A 24,506-nucleotide genomic window follows, 5' to 3' on the forward strand; every position below is an offset into this window, starting at 1 on the left:
GCTGCTGTAGTGGCTTCTCTGATACCAGCATTTAACCAGGCTAGTTAATACTGTTTGGTGACACTCCGAGCATAAAAGATGCTAGATAAAGCTTAATGTTTTGCGGTACAACACTACCAGTGCAGACGGCAAACAGCAGTTTCATTCTTTGTGAACTTGGACCTCTTGCACAGTGTTTTCATAAATTCAAGCACAATGCGATGCAAGGAGAAATAACATCTAGTTGTCTGTTTTCAGAGTAGCATGCCAAAAGCAAAGCCAGTTAATGACGATATGTTTCTGATTTGAGTTTCAGATTATTTTTTTTTCTTTTTGGTAATACATGAATGATTCAGCTTGTTTGTATGAATATAGTGTCCCTAAAATGATCACGTAATTAGTGTGATCAGAGGATCTACTCTGCTAGCTTCATGGAGCTTGCAGATGAACTAGAGTTTTTGGTAAAGAAGAAAATGCTACTTAATATGGAAACTATTTCACCCTTTAAAGTGGAATTGTAACAATTAGGAGTGACCAACAGCTAGGAAGATACTGTCCTACTGAATTCTGCTGCAATTAAAAAGAGGTACTGTCATCATTTTGCTGCCTTCTTGCAAGCATTGTAACAAGAACTGTGGAAGGAAATGTGACTGCCCTCTGTTCCTGAGAAGATGCTGACAAAAGCAAGAAGGGTGAGGTAAAGGCTGCAGCAGTTTATTGCAGAAGCTATTTCTACATCAGTTTTGTAGCCATTCTGCTGAAATGGAAAGAGTAACTATTGCTGTAGTTTACTTTCACAAATAACCTCACCCAGAGGACTTACACATCTCAAAGAAGGCAGCATATTGCAATGAAATCTGGTAGCTCTTAAGGTGGTAAGATTCATCATACGGTGCGACAGTGATCATCTTGGATGAGCATCTTATTTTCAGTAGGAATTCTTAGAAGCTACCTTTTGTCAGGAGCAAAGCTCTTTTCTGTACTCCTTCATTTCTTGTAAGAAAAAAAGGAGTTTCTGCCTACTCAGATAGGATGACCAGCTGACTCACAAGAGGATGAGACTTGACTTTACCATGTTTATTCAAATGATAGCCTGTCATATCAAACACATTTTCTCCACAGCGTATTTCTACTTTAAAAGACCTTTAGTTAAATAAATTAAATAATTAAAAAAATAATTTAAAATTACAGATTTAATGAAGAAAATTATCTACTTGCTTTTTAAAAACAGAATAAATCTGGAATAGATGAATTGACATCACTGAAGCCTGAGGCATAAGTTTAATTAGTTACTGGCATAGCTTCCACTACAGCTATTATGCAGTGCATACCTCAGGAAATGTTTGTCTCAGTGGATTTATAATGTCTTATGCTGCATGGATTTATCTTACCAATGTTAAAGAAATGAGAGGAAGTATTAAGGAAACTTTTTTCATTAATTCTTGAACTTATGTTAGAATTTTTAAGCATATAACTGTGGCTCATCATCTCCATACTTTTTTGCACTTTTTAGAAAGGGCTTTTGAATCTTTGCAGAGGCTTTAGGGATTTATTACACTTGAATAAAATCCTTCTCAGGTACCAGAGCAGTTGTTTGTTTTCAGAGGAAGTATCTGTGTCTGTATGAGCAGGAATGTAGCATGGATACAAAGCAGGAATCTAGTTTTGTTTTGTTTTGTTTTTAACAGAGTTGAACCTGAACCTGAGGTTTATAGTTATTCTGAAAAATGCTAGTTTTTCCCCATTGTGGAATGGCAGCAGTTACCCTTGCACTTTCTTGGGTCTGAATGTGTTTCAGGTTTCAGAGGATGGCTGGGAATTTGCTCCAAAAGTAGGTGTAGCAACCTCACTCGCAGACGGGTTCCTGAGCACCCCGATAGGCGCAGGCCACGGAGAGTCTGCCTGGGAGCCTGTCCAAGCCCTTCACAGGGCTGCTTCTTGTGCAGAGCCACAGGTTGCGTTCTGCATCTGCACCCTGAGGAAGACCACTAGTGAGACTGAAGGAATGGATTCTCTAATGGGTACTGTTTTATCAGGACAAGGAAGTGGTTGCTGACATTCCATCTTCCCAAAAGATTACATTTCCAGCCCCAAAATTCAAACTTAATTATGGAGAAAGTTTTTGTGTGCTTGTGCAGAGTGTTAGGGTCCTAAAACTGGAAGCTGTAGTTTCAGGTCATATCTGTGATGCCAGCTTGAACATAGAGATACGAGATATAAAGTTTCCTATCCCTGGGACAAAGGGGAAGATGAGATAATGTTAGAGAAGCCTGTGGATCTTATTGCAATAGTTAGAAGGGGTCAATGAAGTAAAGTATCCTCTCTCTTCTGATTTGGTAGAACATGGAAAACTACTAATAGTTAGTATGCAGTATTGTGGATTTACTTTTCCTTGGTTTGAAACTCCTTAAAACCAGCTGTAAAGAACACATCTTGAAATACATGGTTTTGGAGACTTTGTGTTACTTCCATGGTTTATGACTTTGCCCTTGACTAACTAAGAAATGTCATGAACCCTGGAAGCCACCTGTTTGCCTCTTCCTTCTTTTGAACTGTTCCAGTTGCACAGAAGTGGCAAACATCTGCAAGTCCTCAGCTACTCACAAACCTTCCTTTCACAGGGTATGCTGTGATGAAATCTAGGCGTAAGTTGTGTTATTAACTATACTTAGGTAGATGTAGCCCTTTCAGGGTCTTGGACACCTCAGTCAATTTTGGCACAATTTCTTCCCCAATCTGGCTGCTTTAATTTGTGTTCAGGGAGCTCAGATAGTTGCTTGTTTGTCTGCCACCTTTTTTTTGGACTCCTGAGCATCAGCTGAAGGAGTCAGAGTTGTACGTTTCTTTGTTTTTTTTTAAATGACTGTTCTCTTGCTCATGTTCAAGCTGAAGCTACTCTTCAGAGATCAGGGAAGAAACACAGATGAGTCATTCTCCCTCCCTCTGCAGTGCTGCAAAAAGTTACTTCTGGCTCATGGCTGAGCTCCTGAGACTAAGGGGGAACAATAGGAGTCAGCTGGAGAGGCAGTCTTTTAAAATAGATCAGAGTACTTAAGTTTACCATCAATGAAAATGAATTAGGAAAAAATTATATTTTTAATACATCTGCTGTTAAAAGCTACAATTTTAGAGCACTGAAGGGCTAGAAAACAATGGTTCAGGTTTGGGGATTAAGTACTAAGAAGATAGGATCTCTCTTTGGTCTGTGAAATTGTTAGAAAAGTGTTTCCAGGCCTGGAAAAACTACTATTTGATATCATGGCTGCAATCGTGAGTCTCTAGATAGGAGCAAGCCTGTATGTCATCAAGCCATATGAATGTGGACGATCACATCACTCAACGAAAGGTTGAATGTTTTAAAATAATTGTCAACAACCCTGTGACCTCATCTTTTGGTGTGAAAGAAGCTAAGAGACTTTTTATTATTATTCATTGTTTTTCTCTAAATGCAAATCAAACAAGTAACAAATATTTCAACATACAGCTGAATAAAGAGATGCTAAAGATTCAGGTGAATGAAGAACACATGAAAGATAAAAGTAGAAATAAACATGGTCTTTCCCATTGGCTGGCTTTGAATGCCAGTTCTGCCTAATGTCTGCCATGGTGGAAGCAAGAGAGAAGAGGAAGGAGAAAGGTAATCTGTAGATGTCTCGAGAAATCCCCAAAGAACCTGACATCTATAGCTATTATACAACCATACTTGTGACAGCTGGTCTTTGGGGTAGAATTTACTGTAAGAAATACCTTTGCATTGTTTTATTACTGCTGTAGACTAACCACATCACATACTAAAAGTAAACATAACAATTTAAGCTGTACAAACATCTCTGTAAAATGGTCACATGTGCCATGTATGGTTGGTATGAATTACTCTCCTTGGCTAGCTTCTTGTAACCACTGTAATTTACAGCTAATGAATGCAGTTCCTGCAGGAGGAATACCTTCTCTCCCTTGTATTTAGGGACACAATATACATTTTAGATTGACAGGATAGGGATCTAGTCACTAAGGGGTGATTTGAGGGTCTGAGGGGCTCCAGGAATCTCAGACAGAATGTCTGGGTGTTGTCACAGGAAATCTTTAGTATTTAAATGGACATGGCCATGCATCTATGTGTCCAAGGCAGTGTTCCTGAAGAGACAGCACTGCGACTGCGGTAGTGGGCAGAGAGTAGTGTGCCTGGAGTGCTTTCATCCTCCTGTTGCCTTACTTGAAGTTGTGACCTAGGCCTGATGGCTTCTGGAGCCTGCTTTATGGTGACCATTGTCAGGAGGTGGTGAGCAGTGACTGTGATGTTTACTTGACCTTTCAGCATGGTACTTTTTGGTATGCTAAAGTTTCTAAAGGTTGGTTCAGAAGTCTGTAGAAACTCTCTGAGAGTGTTATCTCTACACTTGCAACCTGTGAGAGTTCCTTGTCTTTGCTTCTTCCCCTTCTCACTTCCTTCTCCTCCTCCTCCTCTTCTGCATTAGGGAAACCACTCCATTGGGCAACTGTTTGAAACCTGTTCAGTGTGGACTGTCAGCTGTAAACATGGAGGAGTTTGAATTGAACTCGTAGTGAGAAAATGAAAATACAGCCTTATGTTTATCACAGACGAGATGGAACATTTGAATGCTGCTTTGTGTTATATTGAATATCCGTACAAGAGAGAGCGCTCTGGTTCCCACAAAATGGGAATGTAATAGATTGTAATTTTTTATTTTCTTATTAATTTACCTACTTGATACACATTTTCACATTTTTCTTAAAAAGCAGTGCAGCGATTAAGAGATAATGGTGATGCAGACAGGGATAAATCTACAATTAGATTGGTGATTTCAGCTGTGCTTTAAACTGAACTGTGCTTTTTAAAAAAACGCATTTTCTATTTTTTGTTTGATCATATAGTAGAGAAATCAAAGTAATCCAATAAGTATGAGTGCGTGTATTTCTCATCATTTACCAGGAAAGGAGGACCTTTTGGAACATTTGAACATACGAATTCCAAATATTATTTTTTTTTTAAGAGAAGACGCTATACTAAAACCTGATCAATGGTGCACTCATGCAACTCAGAAATATTGCTTTTTTTAAAAAAAAGGGTGTGGGGGAAGTCAGCAACCCAGCCACTGAGGATAGTCTTTTAGTGTAGGAATGTTTTAAAGAAAGTGAGGACAGTGAGACAGACAGTAGGTAGGTGCCTGTCCTGGTTTCGGCTGGGATTGAGATAATTTTTCTTCTTAGAGGCTCGAACCCACAACTCTGAGATTAGCATTCTTGCTAGGGCATAGGATCTTGTGGTGCATTTTTAAAGGATTTAATCTTACTGGGAATGTGTGGAGGACTCGATCTGAGCAGGTCCATTCACTTTTCTTACCAGCTATTCTTATTCATTCACTTCCATTGTTCTTATAGTGCTGATCTGGTTTCAGTGTGCTTCATGCAAGAGGTGGAAGCTGCCCTGTGAAGGAGGGTATCTTTCTGGGTGCAGTTGGTCTTGTGCATTCTTCTCCCACCCTCAGTCTTTGTGGAAGCAATGTATCAGAAAGGCTTTGAGATCAGTGGAAGTTAGTATTAACGTATGGCAAAGACACATGAGTTTGGAGTAGCCTTTGACAGTGTATCTGTATATGCAGGTGGGCAAAACAACTGATTAAGATGGGGTCATGCTTTCAACATTCTCTTTGCAGGAGAAAGAAAGGAATAATCAGTTTTGAACAAAACCTGAGATGTGGGTGTGATCAGAGCTGAAGCCCTTTGTTTGGGGTTGCAGGGCATCTGTGACCAATGTGACTTTAACTGAAAGTATTTTTGTTTTTCGCATAAATAACATAAAAATATCCTGGATGTCTGGAAATCAAGAGTTAGAACAAAAGGTATGTGGGTGGGCTGGAGTCTGCCTGAGTTGGAAGATGGATTAGCTGGAGTTTTTATTCCTGTTTAAATATTTATATAATAAAAAAGACCTTTTGAAAATAATTATGCAGACTAAAAGTATTCATTATGATACTACCCACAAAATGACATACTTACTTAACAGTGGAATGGCTTTGTGCCTTTTTTTCACCAGAAAAGTGCCCAGTAACTACTGAATGAAACCTACAATTAACCAGTTGTTCTGGGGAGTTCTCTGTTGTGGGGACCGGTGTGTCTTTTTCCTCATAGCAAACAAATGATGAATTACTTGTGGTTAATTTCTAGATCATTTTGCTTAAAGGGAAGTCTGGTTGTTTTGGAACCACTTTGGTTAAATAAAAATGAAATGTTTTCAGTTGTGGTATGTTGTACCAGCTTTTCTCCTGAATGGAAAGATTAACCAATTGTAACTACTTCATTCTGTAGTTCCAAGGTGAATCTTTTGTCTGGAGTAAAATCCTGGACTCCACTCAAAAGAACACTATAGTACCTATTTGATTCAATGGAAACAGGACTTTACCCTTAAATATGAGTAGATCTACTTAAAATGCAAGTAGGATGGTGATCAAACAGCAGTTAAAAACAGAACAAAGCCTCTTGTCAAAGTAGAAAACGTGTGTGTGTGTTATTTTTGACTTACACTGGGTCCCAGAATAGATCCAGAATTCTTGTTATTTCAGTTTACAGGTCTTTCAATAAAATATATTTCTATATTACAAAAACCATTCAGCTAGTGCTGCTTTCCTTTGACTGTGGAGTTGTACACAGAGATGTCAGAAGAGCATTACAGATGTTTCAAAGTCAGACAGAGCGCAGAGCTTAAAAAAACCCCAAAACAACAAAACACTGTCTTTGTGTGATGGTCTCAGTAAACTGTGGTTTGCTGGCTCCCTGCTTTTGGCTGTAGCCACTGGAAATTAAGAAGCTAAAAGCAAAGCTGGCAGAGAGAAGAACCATGTGTGGTTTTTGTCTTGGAGCATGTTACTGGCTCCAGTGCTGTCAGGAGGGGGAGAAGAAAGGCAGCTCTGGCGTAAGGCCCTGTTGGGCAGGGTGTCCAGGTGAGGGGCCTGCTGCTCCTGCACACCTCTGAGGGCTCTTCTTTATTAGCTCAGCAAGTTCTGCTCTTAAAGATGTAAAGGTGGTAGTTGAGGGGTTTTTTAGAGGGAGGGTTTTGGCTTGTTAGCTTGATAGGTTTTTGCGGTTTTTGTGCATTTAAAAAAAAAGTTTTCTCTGCTTCTTTTCAGATGTTATTCAAGATACTGCTCTTATGATTTAAAAAAAACCCAAAAAAACACAACACCAAAAAAACCCAACAACAAAAAACTTCCTTCCTTGTTTAGCATAAAATTATTCCTGGCAGATCTTAGCTCATTTATTTCTCATGATTTATATTTCTGATTAAATGGTTCCTTCCCTTCCTGTTATTTTACTATTCCTTCCCCTCTGATGTATTTTTAGAGAGCAATCATATATGTTTTCAACCCAGCAAACAGGCCAAGCTCTTTTGGTTTCTGCTTTCAAGTGTCCTCTCACAGGATCACAGAATCATCTAGGTTGGAAAGGACCTTGAAGATCATCTAGTCCAACCATTAACCTAACACTGACAGTTCTCAACAACACCATATCCCTAAGCGCTATGTCGACCCTACTCTTAAACACCTTCAGGAATGGGGACTCCACCACCTCCCTGGGCAGCCCATTCCAACACCTAACAACCCATTCTGTAAAGAAATACTTCCTAATATCCAGTCTAAACCTTCCCTGGCACAACTTGAGGCCATTACCTCTTGTCCTATCGCTTATTACTTGGTTAAAGAGACTCATCCCCAGCTCTCTGCAACCTCCTTTCAGACAGCTGTAGAGGGCGATGAGGTCTCCCCTCAGCCTCCTCTTCTCCAGACTAAACAACCCCAGTTCCCTCAGCTACTCCTCGTACGACATGTGCTCCAGACCCTTCACCAGCTTCGTTGCCCTTCTCTGGACACGCTCGAGTAATTCAATGTCCTTTTTGTAGTGAAGGGCCCAAAACTGAACACGGTCATCGAGGTGCGGCCTCACCAGTGCCGAGTACAGGGGTAAGATCACTTCCCTGTCCCTGCTGGCCACGCTATTTCTGATGCAAGCCAGGATGCCATTGGCCTTCTTGGCCACCTGGCACACTGCTGGCTCCTGTTCAGCCGGCTGTCAATCAACACCCCCAGGTCCCTCTCTGACTGGCAGCTCTCCAGCCACTCCTCCCCAAGCCTGTAGCGCTGCTGGGGGTTGTTGTGACCCAAGTGCAGCACCCGGCATTTGGCCTTATTGAAACTCCTACAGTTGGCCTTAGCCCATCGCTCCAGCCTGTCCAGATCTCTCTGCAGAGCCTCCCTACCCTCGAGCAGGTCAACACTCCCACCCAACTTGGTGTCATCTGCAAACTTACTGAGGGTGCACTCGATCCCCTCGTCTAGATCATCAACAGAGATGTTAAACAGGAGTGGCCCCAAAACCGAGCCCTGGGGGACACCACTTGTGACCGGCCACCAACCAGATTTAACTCCATTCACCACCACTCTTTGGGCCTGGCCATCCAGACAGTTTTTTACCCAGCAAAGCGTGCGATCATCTAAGCCTCGAGCAGTCAGTTTTGCCAGGAGAATGCTGTGGGAAACGGTGTCAAAGGCCTTACTGAAGTCAAGGTAAACTACATCCACAGCCTTTCCCTCATCCAATAAGCAGGTCGCCCTGTCGTAGAAGGAGATCAGGTTTGTCAAGCAGGACCTGCCTTTCATAAACCCATGCTGACTGGGCCTGATCATCTGGTTGTCCCGCATGTGTTGTGTGATGGTACTCTGGATGAGCTGCTCCATCAGCTTCCTGGGCACCGACGTCAAGCTGACAGGCCTGTAATTTCCCGGATCATCCTTCCGACCCTTCTTATAGATGGGTGTCACATTGGCCAGTTTCCAATCTGTCGGGACCTCCCCGGTCAGCCAGGACTGCTGGTAAATGATGGAAAGCGGCTTGGCGAGCACCTCAACCTCTCCTTTCCACTGATCCACCCAGCTCTTTGCTTTACTTCCGTAAGTGTGATTAGTCCTTTTTTTATAGCAGAATTGTATGCAGCACTTCAGGAAAGGCCAGCTTACCTAGGACATAGTATTTCTTTAGTCTTTGATTTACATCGTACCAGACTATTTTTCTACAAGGCTCCTGCCTTACTGCAGCGTTTTCATTTTTTTATTCAGGCTCCTTATCTTGTTTCAGTTGCTTTCCTTCCCTTCCTCTTGGCTCTTTTTGCTTAAGCTTCAGCCAGTTCTTGACATTCCGTTCCTTGTCAGGTATGACTGCCCCATCCTCGCTCACACCTCTAGGGTTTCTTAAGCTTGTCATCTTTTTTCAGCCAGGCCAGGACTCCTTCTCTTTTCCTCCAGCTCTGTATTTCCTTCCCCTCTTCCCCTCCTTGTATCCCAGGTCATCACCCTGAATTTGCTCTGCTTCACCCTTCACTCAGCCCTTTGTTTCCTTCCCCAACAAGTTTTTCAGATCCTTATTTCACTATAAATGCTTTTCCTCCCTCAGTATTTTTGTTCCTCCAACTTTTGATCTTCTTTGATTTCCTTCTGCTGTGGTACTACCATGGGGCCACTGGAAGCACAGGGCTAAGGCTTAGCTTTGGTGTGAGTTTCTATGCTGGGCTTCAACCCTGCCTGGCACAACTGAGAGCTGCCGTGAGAGGGAAATTCTGCCCTTCTCCTTGCAGCCTTGTGGTAAGTGCACTTGAGGATCCCAGCATGTGCGGTGTGGTTTGCTTTAGGCTTGGATAGAGGCTCCAGTTTGGTCAGTGAGGGTGAAATCTGTGGAGATCTTAGCAATTCTTCCTAAATCTGTCAGTTGTGTACTTTTAAAAAAATTTTCAGATTATTATTTTTTGCCATATTTGTCAGATTTTATCTGGATACCAAAAAGCATATTCCTTGTATAAGTGTTACCCATGGTAATATTTAAAGGCATGGTATATTAAAACATGCCTCAAAGTGGGTGTTTTCCAAAGGTTTAGGATTTTAGGATAGTTAAAACTACTTCGTCCTAAGCTATTTTCTAGAAATAGTTCTTGTTAGAAATAAAAAAAGAGAAAGAATTTGACATTTCTCTTTTTAAATTTCAAACATTGTGTTATACAGATTTTTTAAAAACTGTGTCAAGATAATAGCTAGATAAATACAGGTTTTACAATAGGAAATAATTAACAATAGCGGAGAGTACTACTTGAATCCTGTGCAGTTTGTGCAAGTATAAGTTACATTTTCAAGGGACAAAAGCAGGTCAATTTTGTTGTTCAACTTGTTTTTTAACTTAAAACATAGCTTTAGACAAATAAGAACCAAAGAAAATAAGTATTTGTACAAAATAAATGTTTCCCTATTTTTAATTCTAGCAAGCTATTAAAAAACCATAAAATTATCACTGCTACATCAGCCAAATTATATGGCTTTGTTTTAATCCATGATGCATAAAATGAAATAAACGAAAAGAAAGAAAAAAGATCAGGTTCCAAATTCAAAATACCAACAAACAATTAAAGGTAAATTGGATTTTTAGCTGGATAATTCATTTATCTGCATAAAACTTATAACTAGTGACAGGCATAATTATCTCTGGTTATGATCTGTGTCCACATGCCAAAGAGTATTACGTATTTGGTTAATAACCATTTGTCCTACATTTGATTCTTCTTGTCTTATATTTATACTGTTAGCTACTGCAAATTAAGTAAAATATTATTTCCTAAAAGTACTGTACTACTTGTCCTGTTCATGATGTAGTTTTTTCCCAGTTCATGCAGCATCATGTGTGTTAGCTCCTGAGTACTAGGTGTCCAGCTTGAAATGCAAATGGTGTTAGTGATGGAAGGAAAAAGAATCATGAAACAGCAAAATGTATTTCCTTATATGCCACACATACACACACACGCACACACACAAAAAATCTCCTGAGGTAACAAATAGATACAGTATTGACTGAAATATCTAATATCTGCTCATTGCTTGGCAGAGATAGTACTGAGCCACCCTTACATAATTTGTACTGTTCCAGAGCCCACTAAATAGATTTAGTAGCACATAACTATTATGAGGGAAGTAATTGCATTACAAATATCCTGCTTCAATTTACTCCTTGGCGCAAACAGTTTAAAGATGTTATGAACATCAGAAACAGCGATGAAAGCTAAAATTAGGAATTTTTATGTGCTTTGGAAGTTCTGTATTATGAGACTGAACCTTTTTAATTTCAAATAAGTATGTTAGTGTTAAAGGTAAACAAAAAAAGTAAACATGCTCATAAACAGATGAAATATTTCATTCCACTTTTGGCAGTATTATGAATCCTTTTTTGTTTCTCATGAACATGGAGCCTAAGGTAGGGATACACCTATTTGCTTGGGCATCATAAGGACCAGTACAGAAAGGGGACTTAAGGGTCACACTAAACCTTCTCTTTATGAGGGGCTTCCCCTTTGGGAAATGAAGGCATATTTTTATTTTTAATTTTCTTTTCCACTCCAGCTGACATGCTGTCTGACCTGGCAATAGCAGGGTCCTGAACTGTGTCTTGATTCAACCAGTGCTGTTAACTGCTGGATCCTTCAGTTAGACTTGGAGTAAGCTCCTGTCCATGTTTATTAGAAAGCCTCTGCATGTTTATTAGAACAAAATGGTGCAAACCATTTGGGGTGATGAGGTGGCAGTTGACTGGCTTTTTGGTGGTGGTGATAGGAGGTTTGTTTTTCCCTTGAGATGGTGAATGGATCTGAATCACCATAATAAAGTGCTTCAGGGTTGTTTCACAATCTGTGGTTGCTCTCTCACTGCACATGAAAATAGACATTATTGTTGTTTCCATGTTCTTACAGTTTCTCAGGAGTCTGGGAATGCATTTGTCATCTCCTACATGTTTTTTTTCTCTGCTTCTTTTTAGTTCTGAGGCATAAGAGGTACTAAAACCCCCACATTTCTTTAGGCCTTCTTCAGTGGCCTCTGTCACCATCTTTGCCATTTAATACAGGGTATGTAAAATCCGCCACAGAGTGCTCAAGATAGGGAATTGAGAATCTGGGTCTGGGGAAAGAGGAGTTATTCTTGCTGTAGCCCAGCTGGGAGCTGAGGTGTTGTCTAATCTTAGTAACGAGGGAGACTGAAAGCAGAAATTCTTTGCATTGATATGGAATATTAACTTACCCATTTAACTGGAAAAAAACTCCAAGATAACTGTGTCAGCACTAATTTTTTTTTTTGAGTAAATAGGCTGATGTTATGAACTAGTAGGTTAATTCTATTGTATGTTACTATTTACAGGGACATTTACAGTGTATTTGAAAATAAAACCAACTGTAACCTATGTAAGTTGCAAAATACCAATATGAAGTGTTATTATGTTACATACACGTAACCAAAATATTTGCAATGTACTCTGTGTCCCAAAGAAACAATTATTTCTCATCCTGTGGACTCTCTAGTGACGCTGGAAGGACAGATGAGGCTTTTCTTTTCTGAATATTTTCAGATTAATGTAGCAAATCCAAAGCTAATATGAAAAAAGAAGTGGTAAATGTGTCAGCTACATACACACTAGTCACCTTCCTGAAAACTTCATTTCTACTCCCACTGTTATTGGGGAAGGTGTTTCTGTGTAAAAGGCAGAAGTAGTTTATTTGGCCAGAAACCAGTTTGCTAGCAGGCTTACTGGGAGGCTGCTGTCTCTGTGGAGTCGGTGTTTCACAAATTATTTCTGCCCTGCACTTGCATTCCCATTCCCGCTGCTGCAGCTCACCCAGGTAGCAGCCGCAGAGCTGAGACGGCGTGGGAGACTTTCTCCAAAGATCCTGGGTGTGTACTTGGGCTGATGGCACATGCAAAAACTGCGTCACTTGTCTAGATTTATGTGCTAGGCATATTAAAGTGGTTCAGGCGTGCTAGCGTGTGGTATATTTTTGTTCTGCTAGACTTTGAATGAAGGTAGTATTTGTGGCTGTGGTGGTATGGAAGCTATGACAGTGCAGAATATGTAGTAGGGGATGAAGAGGGGGAGATACACTATTTAAGTTGCATAATTTTTCCTTATTTTTTTGTAGTCTAGCACAACATGCTACATTCATATCACTTCAAAAAAAGGAAATTTGTTTGAAATTTTGAAGAAAAGATTGCTCTATTCCTGAACAAAGAAAACTTTGTAGTAATGAAATGTTCTTGTGGATATCTTATCCAGTCTTAAAAAAAAGTATTTTCATAGTTTTTACAAAAAATACATATTTCTAAAAATTTGGAGTTGTCTGTTTACTTAACTAAGATTCATTACTATGAAGAAAACTAATTTGCTTGTCTTTGAGACAGTATAGAAAGAATCCATGATTCACCTATTAGGCATACTCCATGGTATTTCTGAAAATAATTTAAAAGGAAGAGGAGGAGGACTACCTGAAGCAGCCTAGTGTTAACCGTAACTTAGAAGTGATGTAGCCGAGCAAGATCTGTCAAAGCTGTGATGAGTTAATAGTGAAGAATATAAGTGATGAAATACATTTTCTGTTGGTTGACCTTTTAAATTATTTGATATTTCTTCTAGTGTTATTTTTAAATGAGCCTTCCTTGAAAACATGATGCCAGTATCTTACTTCACTTTGTTTCACTCTACCTTCCCCCTCTCCTCTTCATTTTTACTTTTTTTTTAATAGCATTTGTCAGATGACTAAGTGCTGTCAGGATTATGAAGCAGAAGCAGTGAGATGTCCCCTGTTGTGCCTCAGAGATTATTCAAAGTAGAGTAATTGGGGTGGGGTGGGGGGGGTGGGGTGGGGGGGGCAGGGAAGAAACTGGAGATAATATCCTGAAATATATCTTAAGAACAGCCTGAAAGGATGGGCCATAACCTTGGTGTCTTCTATGCTTATTTTGGAAGGGTTCTGGAAAGTCCATATAGTTAAGCTGCAGGTGATTGTCCATATGAGATTCCTCTCTGCCCACACTACAAGTTTTTCCTTTCTCTGTAACTAATTAACTCTATAGCTGGTTCTATACATGGTGGTGTTTACAGCCTGCAGAGTTAAAACTCCGTTAGTAACCATGGTAGCTAACAATGATCCCGGGTGTCTGGCAGCCTTTCACCAATTCAGCACATTTTTTACACTGTAGGATTGGGTTCCTGGGTCTGTGTTAGCAGTTTGATTGTCCCTGCAGCTCCATTCCTAGCGCAGTAGGACAGCTTAGAGTGCATTTCCTAGTGGATTTGGAAATTTTTTTCTGTGTGGAGCCTGAACCTCCATATCTAGTAATAAAGGTTAAAAAAAACACACCCAAAAACTGCTGAGTGGAGAAAGCCTAGCCCAAAACTTATTGCATGACTAGTTGTGGGTTATGGATACCTTGGAGACCAGCAGAAGAATCTTGGGAGTACTGCTTCCTATTACAGCCTTCATAGTAAAGTATGGAGACTCCTACTTCACAGACATGGCTCAGTTTGGGTCTAGAGGAACCCACTATCCTGGTTTTGGTTGGGACAGAGTTAGTTTTCTTTCAGTAGCTGGTACAGGGTGTTTTGGATTTAGTGTGGGAATAATGCTAATAACACACTGAGAACCGACCAGAGAAGGTGCCCTGCTGGATCTCCTCTTTGTGAACAGAGGACGGGTGGATGATGTGACGGTCGGAGGACGACTAGGGCACAGCGATCATGAAATAATAGAGTTCTCTATTCTTAGAGAGACCAGGGGAGGGCTAAGCAGAACTGACATCCTGGACTTCAAAAGGACTGACTTTGTCTTGTTTAGGCACATGCTTGAAAGGATCCCTTGGGAGATGATCCTGAAGGGTATAGGGCTCCAGGAAGGCTGGGCGCTCTTTAAGAAGGAAGTGTTAATGGCTCAGGAGCAGGCAGTCCCCAGGTGCTGTAAGAGTAGCTGGCGACAGAGAAGACCACCCTGGCTGAACAGGGAGCTTTGGCTGCAACTCAGGGAGAAAAGGAAAGTTTACAGCCTTTGGAAGAAGGGGCTAGCCACTAAGTGATTACAAAGACGCTGTGAGGCTATGCAGGGCGGAAATCAGGAGGTCCAAAGCCCAGCTGGAAATTACTCTGGCTTCAGCAATCAAGGACAACAAGAAATGTTTCTGTAAGTACGTCAGTAGCAAAAGAAAGACCAGGGAGAGCCTCCATCCCCTGCTAGATGCTGAAGGAAACATGATAACAAGTGATGAGGGGAAGGCTGAGGTCCTTAATGCCTTCTTTGCCTCAGTCTTTAATAACAAGACTAGTTGTATTGAAGGAATCCAGCCTCCTCAGCCAGAGGACAGAGACTGGGAGAACAACCCCCCGCAATCCAGGAGGAGAAAGTCAGTGGCCTACTGCATCACATAGACACACACAAGTCTATGGGACCGGATGGGATACACCCAAGAGTGCTGAAGGAGCTGGCTGGGGTGCTCGCCAAGCCGCTTTCTATCATTTACCAGCAGTCCTGGCTGATCGGGGAGGTCCCGACAGATTGGAAATTGGCCAATATGACGCCCATCTATAAGAAGGGTCAGAAGGATGATCCAGGAAGTTACAGGCCTGTCAGCTTGACGTCGGTGCCCAGGAAGCTGATGGAGCAGCTCATCCTGAGTACCATCACACAACACATGCGGGACAACCAGATGATCAGGCCCAGTCAGCATGGGTTTATGAAAGGCAGGTCCTGCTTGACAAACCTGATCTCCTTCTACGACAGGGCGACCTGCTTATTGGATGAGGGAAAGGCTGTGGATGTAGTTTACCTTGACTTCAGTAAGGCCTTTGACACCGTTTCCCACAGCATTCTCCTGGCGAAACTGACTGCTCGAGGCTTGGATGTGCACACTCTTTGCTGGGTATAAAACGGTCTGGATGGCCAGGCCCAAAGAGTGGTGGTGAATGGAGTTAAATCTGGTTGGTGGCCGGTCACGAGTGGTGTCCCCCAGGGCTCTGTTTTGGGGCCACTCCTGTTTAACATCTCTGTTGATGATCTAGACGAGGGGATCGAGTACACCCTCAGTAAGTTTGCAGATGACACCAAGTTGGGTGGGAGTGTTGATCTGCTCGAGGGTAGGGAGGCTCTGCAGAGAGATCTGGACAGGCTGGAGCGATGGGCTAAGGCCAACTGTAGGAGTTTCAATAAAGCCAAATGCTGGGTGCTGCACTTGGGTCACAACAACCCCCAGCAGCGCTACAGGCTTGGGGAGGAGTGGCTGGAGAGCTGCCAGTCAGAGAGGGACCTGGGGGTGTTGATTGACAGCCGGCTGAACAGGAGCCAGCAGTGTGCCAGGTGGCCAAGAAGGCCAATGGCATCCTGGCTTGCATCAGAAATAGCGTGGCCAGCAGGGACAGGGAAGTGATCTTACCCCTGTACTCGGCACTGGTGAGGCCGCACCTCGATGACCGTGTTCAGTTTTGGGCCCCTCACTACAAAAAGGACATTGAATTACTCGAGCGTGTCCAGAGAAGGGCAACGAAGCCGGTGAAGGGTCTGGAGCACATGTCGTACGGGGAGCGGCTGAGGGAACTGGGGTTGTTTAGTCTGGAGAAGAGGAGGCTGAGGGGAGACCTCATCGCCCTCTACAGCTGTCTGAAAGGAGGTTGCAGAGAGCTGGGGATGAGTCTCTTTAACCAAGTAATAAGTGATAGGACAAGAGGTAATGGCCTCAAGTTGTGCCAGGGAAGGTTTAGACTGGATATTAGGAAGTATTTCTTTACAGAACGGGTTGTTAGGCATTGAAATGGGCTGCCCAGGGAGGTGGTGGAGTCCCCATCCCTGGAGGTGTTCAAGAGGCGGGTTGCCATGGCGCTTAGGGATATGGTGTAGTTGGGAACTGTCAGTGCTGGACGGTTGGACTGGATGATCTTCAAGGTCCTTTCCAACCTAGATGATTCTGTGATTCTGATGTTTTAGGATAAACTCTACTTAGCAACAACTAAGTTAAGGATTTTTTAGTTTCCCATGCTCTGCCAACGAGCAGGTGTACAAGAATCTGGGAGGGAGCATGGCCAGGACATCTGACTTACTTGAAGCAGCCAAAGAGATATTCCATACCGTAAGGACATCATGCTCAGTATATAAACCAGGTGGAGTCAGCTGGCAGGGTGGATCACTGCTCAGGGACTGGCTGGGTATCAGTCAGCGGGTGGTGAGCAATTGTGTTGTGTATCACTTGTTTTTTTTCCTTTGGTTTTCTTTCTCCTTCTTTTTGTTATATCCATTTTCATTACAATTATTATTACTATTATATTTTTTATTATTATTATTGTTATTCTATTTTATTTTAGTTATTAAACTGTTCTTATCTCAACCCACGAGTTTTACTTTTTTTTTCCGATTCTCCACCCCATCCCACTGGGAGAGGGGAGGAGTGGGCAAGAAGCTGCATGGTGCTTAGTTGCCAGCTGGGCCTAAACCACAGCACCCACTTAGTACCTCATGGAAGAGAGAAGGGCAGGACTCTCCTTTTGACTGCTACATATATGCTTGAAGAGCTTTGGCATGATGGAATAAGAAATTACTCTGCAGGTTTTGAAAGGAAGCTTAAAAATGTATGCCCTGGTTTATGGCTTACATTTCATCTGTTGTGTTGCTTGAGCAGCTGGAGAAGCCAACAGCTTATTAAATCTAAATGCAAAATCTCTGGTTAAAAATACATAATTTTTTTTCATTATGCCAATTGAAGTTCCTTTCTATGTGTAATAGAAGGGATTGTATCTCATCAATTTAGCACAAGGATCTTATTTCTCACTTCTTTCAAGCCCATTCTGAAAAGCAGAGGACTGCCCTGGCTTTTAAAAGCCTATGGCAAAAGGACTGAAAATACTTAGATAACAATTGTATTCTTGCATAAGACTTGCATTAGTGAGGTAGTGTAATAGGACTGCCAGTGCCATAGACTTGATCTTTTGTAGGTCACCAAAGTACAGGTTATTGCTTCAAATCAGTGCATGTAGGTGATAAGTACCATCATTCCTGTGTGGAGACAGAGGTTACACTTTAAAATGAAGGAGCTGCTGTAGCAGTGGTCTGTCTTGTCTGGTGCCCTGTTTTCAACATTCAGCAGTAATGGATATTTGAGAAGAATAGGCAGTAGACTCTTCTGAATTAACCCGGCACTCTAGTGTTTCTTGTTACTTCTCAAAATTGGAGTGTAATACTGCCTTTAAACCATTTTTTTGTTGTTTTATATATGATACTGTATAACCTGCCAGTTCTGGGCTCGATGCTTTGAAAATTAAGTGCTTTGAATATCTACTCTCAGTGCCCATCTTGCTCTTTCTTATAAGCTGTAATTGCATTGGTTGAGTAGATAGATGTCATCTCTTTCTTTTATTTGTATGAAAATTAGGTTGCGATCTAATCTCACTGACTCCTTGCTTGATCTCTTTTGCTCAGGAAAAATCTTTGTGAATTTTTAAGAAAAGAAAGTCCAAGCTCCTCTGCCTTATTTAAATTGTCTGTTTTCTTTGTGAAATTAGGTTTTCTGGCTAAGCTGACTGTCACTTATAATTTAAATGTGACAGAGGAGGTGGATTTGTTGACCACTGAATCGCATTTAGTTTTATTGCCTTGAGAAATTGTAGGGCAAACCAAAATTATAGCGATGGTAGGTTGGCACCCTACAATCCATAGGGTGCGTAGCATCATGTCTGCGTTTTTGATTACATCATATGGGAATCACTGAGTTGATGTTGCCCACAACCTACCTTTTAGTAACATAAACTTCTAAATCCTGTAATTTGGATGATAATTTGTTTTCCTGAGCCATGGAGGGGGGGAGTTAGATGCATATTACAGTTTGTACTTACTCTTTTGCAAGCCTGTTCAGAAGAGCTGCATTTCTGTTATTGAAGGGGGAAAGTGCTGTAGAAAGGAACAAAGTAGAAAGGAACAAATTATATTAGTGATACTGTTTTGAAATGTAATAATATGCTAGCATTAGTTTTCCCAAGGCAGTTAACTATTTGTGACTAAGTGTGCAATATATGCTGATAGAAGAAATGTACAGATAAAAATAATAAAAAAAAAAGAATAGTTTTCAAAGAGTGAGCTTACTGAATTGGTAATGCCAGTGAGATCTTTAACACTGCTTGGCCTGATAGAAAGTAATCTATGCTGCTCACTGTACTTCTTAACTCCCTGTAGCTTTGTTTCCACAAGTAATCACTTACAGAAACTATCTATACATCAGATCGAGAATAGTCTATGCATAATCCTAGGAGAGAAATGCTGTGAATGTGCCTCTCCTGCTCATTGCAGTACTGTGCTGTAATGGAGTTGAACTTTCCTCTGTTTACCACTCAGAATCTATATGTACAAAGTTGCAGATGCTAATTATTCTTCGCAAGAATTAGGTGCTAATTTCAATTTGCTGCTGTCACACAGTGCTGTAACTGCTGTCCTGCAGGACTCGTCTCAGGAAAGTGACTGGGTAGAGGTAGAACAGTTTATAATTTGTCCTAAATGAGCAATTTATGTTTTACGTATCTTTAGATAGATGAATAAATAATTTGCAAATTCACTCCCTTCTCCCTCAAAACCCTGAGTTCATCAAACAATTGTAAATAATACACTGGGTTTTAGTCTGCCAGTGCCTGCTGATTTATATGGTCGGACTGTTCTACACCCAGCACTTGGTTTGTCTGACTTCTGGCTCTGTTAGGACATGTTTTGTATTTAGCAGCCTAATCTATGGACTGACTTGATTTTCAAGGGAGAGAGGGAAGGAGTTTCCCTTTCTACAGCCAGGTCTTTGACTGGAGCTGATGCCCAACCTGCTGGATTGTTAATCCCTGTTTCAAAGCACCCAGTTCGTTTTTGCATTACTTGAGTTCTTTTCCCCACTTTCCCTCCTCTTCAGTCTTGGTTGGTATAGGAATAGTGAGTTTCAGTGACAAACGCTCTTGCTTTTTTTTCTCAAGTAACGCATATAATTAGGTGAAACTTGTTAGCAGGACCATTGTAGACATGCCTGTTACTGTAGGATTGGTGTCTCTTTCCCTTTGAACAGCACAGACTCCTGTTGTGATACGGCATACTTACTGGCTGGAAAGGGCCTGTTAGAAGGGTGTTCATAGGGCTCTGTTGTAGTCTAAGGAAATTCAGAAAAGTTGGTTCACAGCCTTTCCCAGTTTCCAGCTTCTCTGGAAGCTTTCTTGCATAGTTACTTCAGCTGTGAATTTACAAAAGTACTTCAACACACCAGGGCAAAAACTGAGTGAACTCCACTGGATACAAGGTGGGGACTGCCCTGTACAGTATTTGGAGGCTTTCTTCCCACTCTGATAGACTTGAATCAGACATTTTCTTAGGTTTTGGATCTAATTCAGCATATGCCTTTCCTTTTAAAAACAAACAGCATTGTTTTTATTTTCTTACCAGGTAGCCTCTATAGTTTCAGAGGGTGGAAGGCAGTGCACTGTGTGGTGGGAAGACAGAATGCATTTATGTTGAAGCGTTCTTTGCCTGCACTGCGTGTTACTAAGTCTTCTTTTCCCCCTCATTTCTCTTCATTCCTATGCCCTACCCCACCCCCATTTTGAGGATTCCTCTGCTTTTTTGCATCTCAGCCAAAACCTTCCAGGCTTTCATGGCTGTCCAGTTAGCCTAGCAGAGCTGATTTCAATCTGTTTAGGGCATCTAGCACTAAAAGGACAGTTGCACAATGGGCTTTTCTTCTGCCCCCAAGCAAATGGGGTGGATAAAATGTGAAGTTTGATTATGTACAGGCTTTGGAACTGGATCTAATACCTTTGAGCTCTTAATTTCGAGCTATTCATAACAAAAGTCTTTTTTAGAAATTATCATCAGCTTGATATGGATATATTGTGAATCAGACCTGCATCTTCAAACCTGTATCTCAGTTTTTGAGGCTTACTTTTTTGTTGGCAGTCTGTACAAAATGTTAATGGTAAAGAAGTGTCTCATGGTGATTTTAGTGCTTGCCTTCCTGAGATGCAGTGTTTCAGCAGGGTACATACACATCCAGCATAAAAGGTTATAAAGCTAATGACTTGATATTACACTGGTAAAGGTGACATCACTGCGACAGGCAAAAGTGACATCTGGCTGTGGTCTTGGATTTTGTTCTGTTGTTTTCTCTGACATCCAAACACTGCAAATCTGGATTTACTTCCTCTGAATAACAAAAAGATATCTAGTGTGCTTTTCTGCTATGAATGTCCTTACAGATATATAGAGCTAACTTTTTATATATAGACAGGATGAGAACTACCAAACATTTTTTCTTGCTACTGTTAAACTCTGTGTTGTATCATTGCTCTCTGCCCTGCAAATAGAAAACTTCTCAACTCCTTCAGCCAGTTGTTACGGCCTGGTTGGAGTTACAGGTGATGTGCATGAAGTCAAGTGTTGCTACTTCTGCTTCAGATTGGATCACACAAGTGTGGAATTGAGTTCAACATGTTAAAATCTAAATAACCGCTTCCATATTTTGTAGCATTGAAATGGGATAGCTTTTTCAAGGAAAAGATGTGAGAAAATCTGGGCAACTTTCACAGGTTTCATGACTCAGCTAGATTTCCCAGCTTTGTTTTACAATCCATTTGGACAGAATTTCTACTGGTCACTTCTAGATAATAATCATTTTCTAATGTATCCAACAGACACCCATTCAAGCAGTGACTGGGGAATAGGATTGAAAGAATCGGAGTGTTCTTTGTTTAAATAATTGAATTAAAGCATCCACTTAATTGGGAAAGATTAGATTTATGAAATAAAGCTTACAAAATGAAATGGAGTGTAGATGAGTGTCAACTGAGTACTGTCTTGCCTTATACATTGTCAGAAGGATTTTGCATATGCTATGGCAATTTTTTTTGTTACTTAATACACTGAACAGTTATACAGTTTTGTTATTCATTTATACAAAATAATTTCCGAAGACACTATTCACTGTGGAACAGTGGAGTCTGGAAAATATTTTGAATCAAAATAGTCTTCATGACATCGTTACTTTTGGACATCTTGTGTTGTTAAAGTAGGGAAAGAAGTTTAAAAGAAGTGATATGAGAAGAGACTGGAGGTAAAATTCAGCTGTACTCTCCAGCGAGTACTTTAAAAATTGCTGATGTTTAGAAATGTGCTGTGAAGATTGATACTAATTTTCTCTGGTTTTATTCAGTTAACCTTATTGGCTATGAGATACATAAGTGTTTGTGTATGTCAATTAAGAACACAAGGCAAATAGTTATGGTAATTCTTGTGATTTAATAGAATTTCCTCACTTGTTTTAAAACTCTGCTATAAATTTTGGAGAGCTGGTAAAAGTATTTGACCAGAGATTCTTACTGAAACCAGGTTTAGCAGTGGTTTTATAATACTTATTTGAAAAGTGTAATTTGTGGCCAACTGCCACAAATTTTGAGTGAATGAAAATAAATATCCAAAGACAAGGACAGAGTTATGATTCTGTGAAAAAGAAATAGTATGCTTTTCCAGTTTTTCTTGCGCACTTCAGAAATCTGAGTAAATATTTTCAGGTGCCGCTGATCTACCAGGAAACCTGAGTAACTAAATGAAAAATGGTTTTATTTTCTGGCATCAGAAGCATCTTTGTATAGAAAATGACGTTTGAAATTTAAATTCTGAATAGAAAGGACTGCAGAGATGAACTAAGACAAATAAGTACATATATAGTAGTTCCTTGAGAATTGCATATATGTGTCGTGTAAATAGATTTGAATAACAAAGAAAATTAGAAGTGTGAGAGGGAATTTCATGTTATTGAAAACTGAACTGCTTTATTTTTCATCGCTGATCAGTGAAACTGTCGTGCTGAAGACGGTGTTATGAGGTACAGGAGAACCTGAGAGAAGAACGGAATACTGTTCCATGTTGTAAAGAGTGAGAAGGGAGAAGCTGAAACACTGGTTTTGGTCACCTGTGTCTTCAGCCTTTGTTTTACAAACGGCAAATGGCTTCCTATTAAATTGTCAATGGTGTTAACGTTAAGGGGTGCTTGGTTCTGTTTAAGGATTTGTGTAACTGTGTAAATAAATGGAGACCAGAGGCTTCCTTTTGACTTGCATGTGTATTTAATAAATATTTAAGAATTCAGGAAACATGGAATTGACCATTACTTGGCCAGTACAGCCCTTATTCAAGCTTCTTTTTTGCTTTCTTATGGCTGCTGCCAGTTATTGCATGTTTATTTGAGTGGGTCTGGCCACAGTGAATGTGAGATAAAGCTTATCTAGCTGAGGGAGTGATTTTTTTTAAAAAATGAATATGAAATAATAATGATAAACATGATTTTTAAGGATTTAATGTGCTTTAAAATTGTTGATTTTAGGAGCTTCTTGTAGCTGTTAGAACTGCAGGCCTTAGCACATTGACTAATAATTACCAAACATGTTCGATCATACCGGTTAACTTCCCTTCCCAATTTATAGATGAAGGCTCTTGCCCCAGTACTTCAGCTGTTCAGGGGGTTCACGTGACTCCTGTCACTGTTCACACCCTGTTCAGTACTCCAGCAAAAAAGAAGTCCAAAGCAAACAAACTCTTTCCTTGTGCCCTGTAGTCTGTGCCAACTTAAATTTAGTGATAGCATAGATGGTAGATAATGAAATATGTGTTGAAAATGACTAGGTCTGAAATTACTAGTAAATACTTGCAAATTCAATGAAGTAGTCAGTGACTGTGCAAAACTCACGTGGTAGAGGGACAGAAGACATACGAAAGGTGGCCAGCAACAAAATACAGGATCAGCCAATTCTCTTTAAAGGACTGAAGGCTAAATGGAAATACTGTTACAGGCATGTATGAGTTTCATCTCCTTAAATGGGTACTGGCTACAGCATGCCTAAGTTTGTTTTCATCACTAGCAGGTGTACTGATCTACTGAGATTTTGCCTATCTTTCACATCTTTACATTTACCACCACTTACAGGTTAGTGAATGTCACCTTTGCACCTGAGCACTTGTATGTTACATAGTACAGTGCAGACACATCCAAACTAGTTTGTGTAGCACAAGCTTATGACTGCCTGTCCCCTTCCCCAGCTCTGTGTGGGGTTTCCTTTCAGCTGTGGCCTTCAAGCTGCTTGCCAGACCCTTTGATCTAATGGTTGCTGCTAGCTTGCTCTGCATTCGTGTTCCTCTTCCTCTAGTAGAACATCCTCAACAAGCCTTGTATCTTCCCAGTCTCATATTGGGATTAAAAGGGATCGCTTCTCCTTTTATGCTTTTCAGTGTAGTACGGTGTGTATTTATCCCAGCTTCCTTTTCAGAGATCTCTGTACCAAGTCCAACACTCACAATTCTGGGAAGTGTCCATCACAGGCCTTGTCAAGAGTGGTTAATCACTTTCCTGAAGTAGTCTGTTAGTTGATTTGTGATTATAAGCATACTGTTAACAAAGCAGAGCACACCTTTGGTTTTGGTGGGTTTTTTTAAACTACTGCTGTACAAGTTCTCCTAGATAACATTTGTATTTTTCAATATTCCCCCATCTAGCCTAGATCACAGCGGGAGAGGAACAGTGCATTCACAGTGTAAGAAGTGCTGACAGGCTTTGGGTCTTGTTTTTCCTGAGGAATGAGCTTTTAGATATAGCTCATTCAGTACAGATTTCTTA

The 24,506-nt window shown here is 40.8% G+C and overlaps 1 protein-coding gene across 4 annotated transcripts in view; it reads left to right on the top strand.

Moving 5' to 3' along the window:
• SH3KBP1 (SH3 domain containing kinase binding protein 1) overlaps positions 1-24,506 on the top strand; it is a 237,431-nt gene that overhangs the window by 45,813 nt on the left and 167,112 nt on the right. The window contains exon 1 of one of the 4 annotated variants that reach the window (XM_074814694.1): positions 9,522-9,629. The exons of the other annotated variants lie outside the window; for them this stretch is intronic. The gene's annotated coding sequence lies outside the window, so the exon portion shown is untranslated. Of the gene's footprint in view, positions 1-9,521; positions 9,630-24,506 lie in introns of those variants that run through there. 4 annotated transcript variants of the gene reach the window in all.

Source organism: Strix aluco, chromosome 2, assembly GCF_031877795.1.
Source record: "Strix aluco isolate bStrAlu1 chromosome 2, bStrAlu1.hap1, whole genome shotgun sequence".
NCBI lineage: Eukaryota > Metazoa > Chordata > Aves > Strigiformes > Strigidae > Strix > Strix aluco.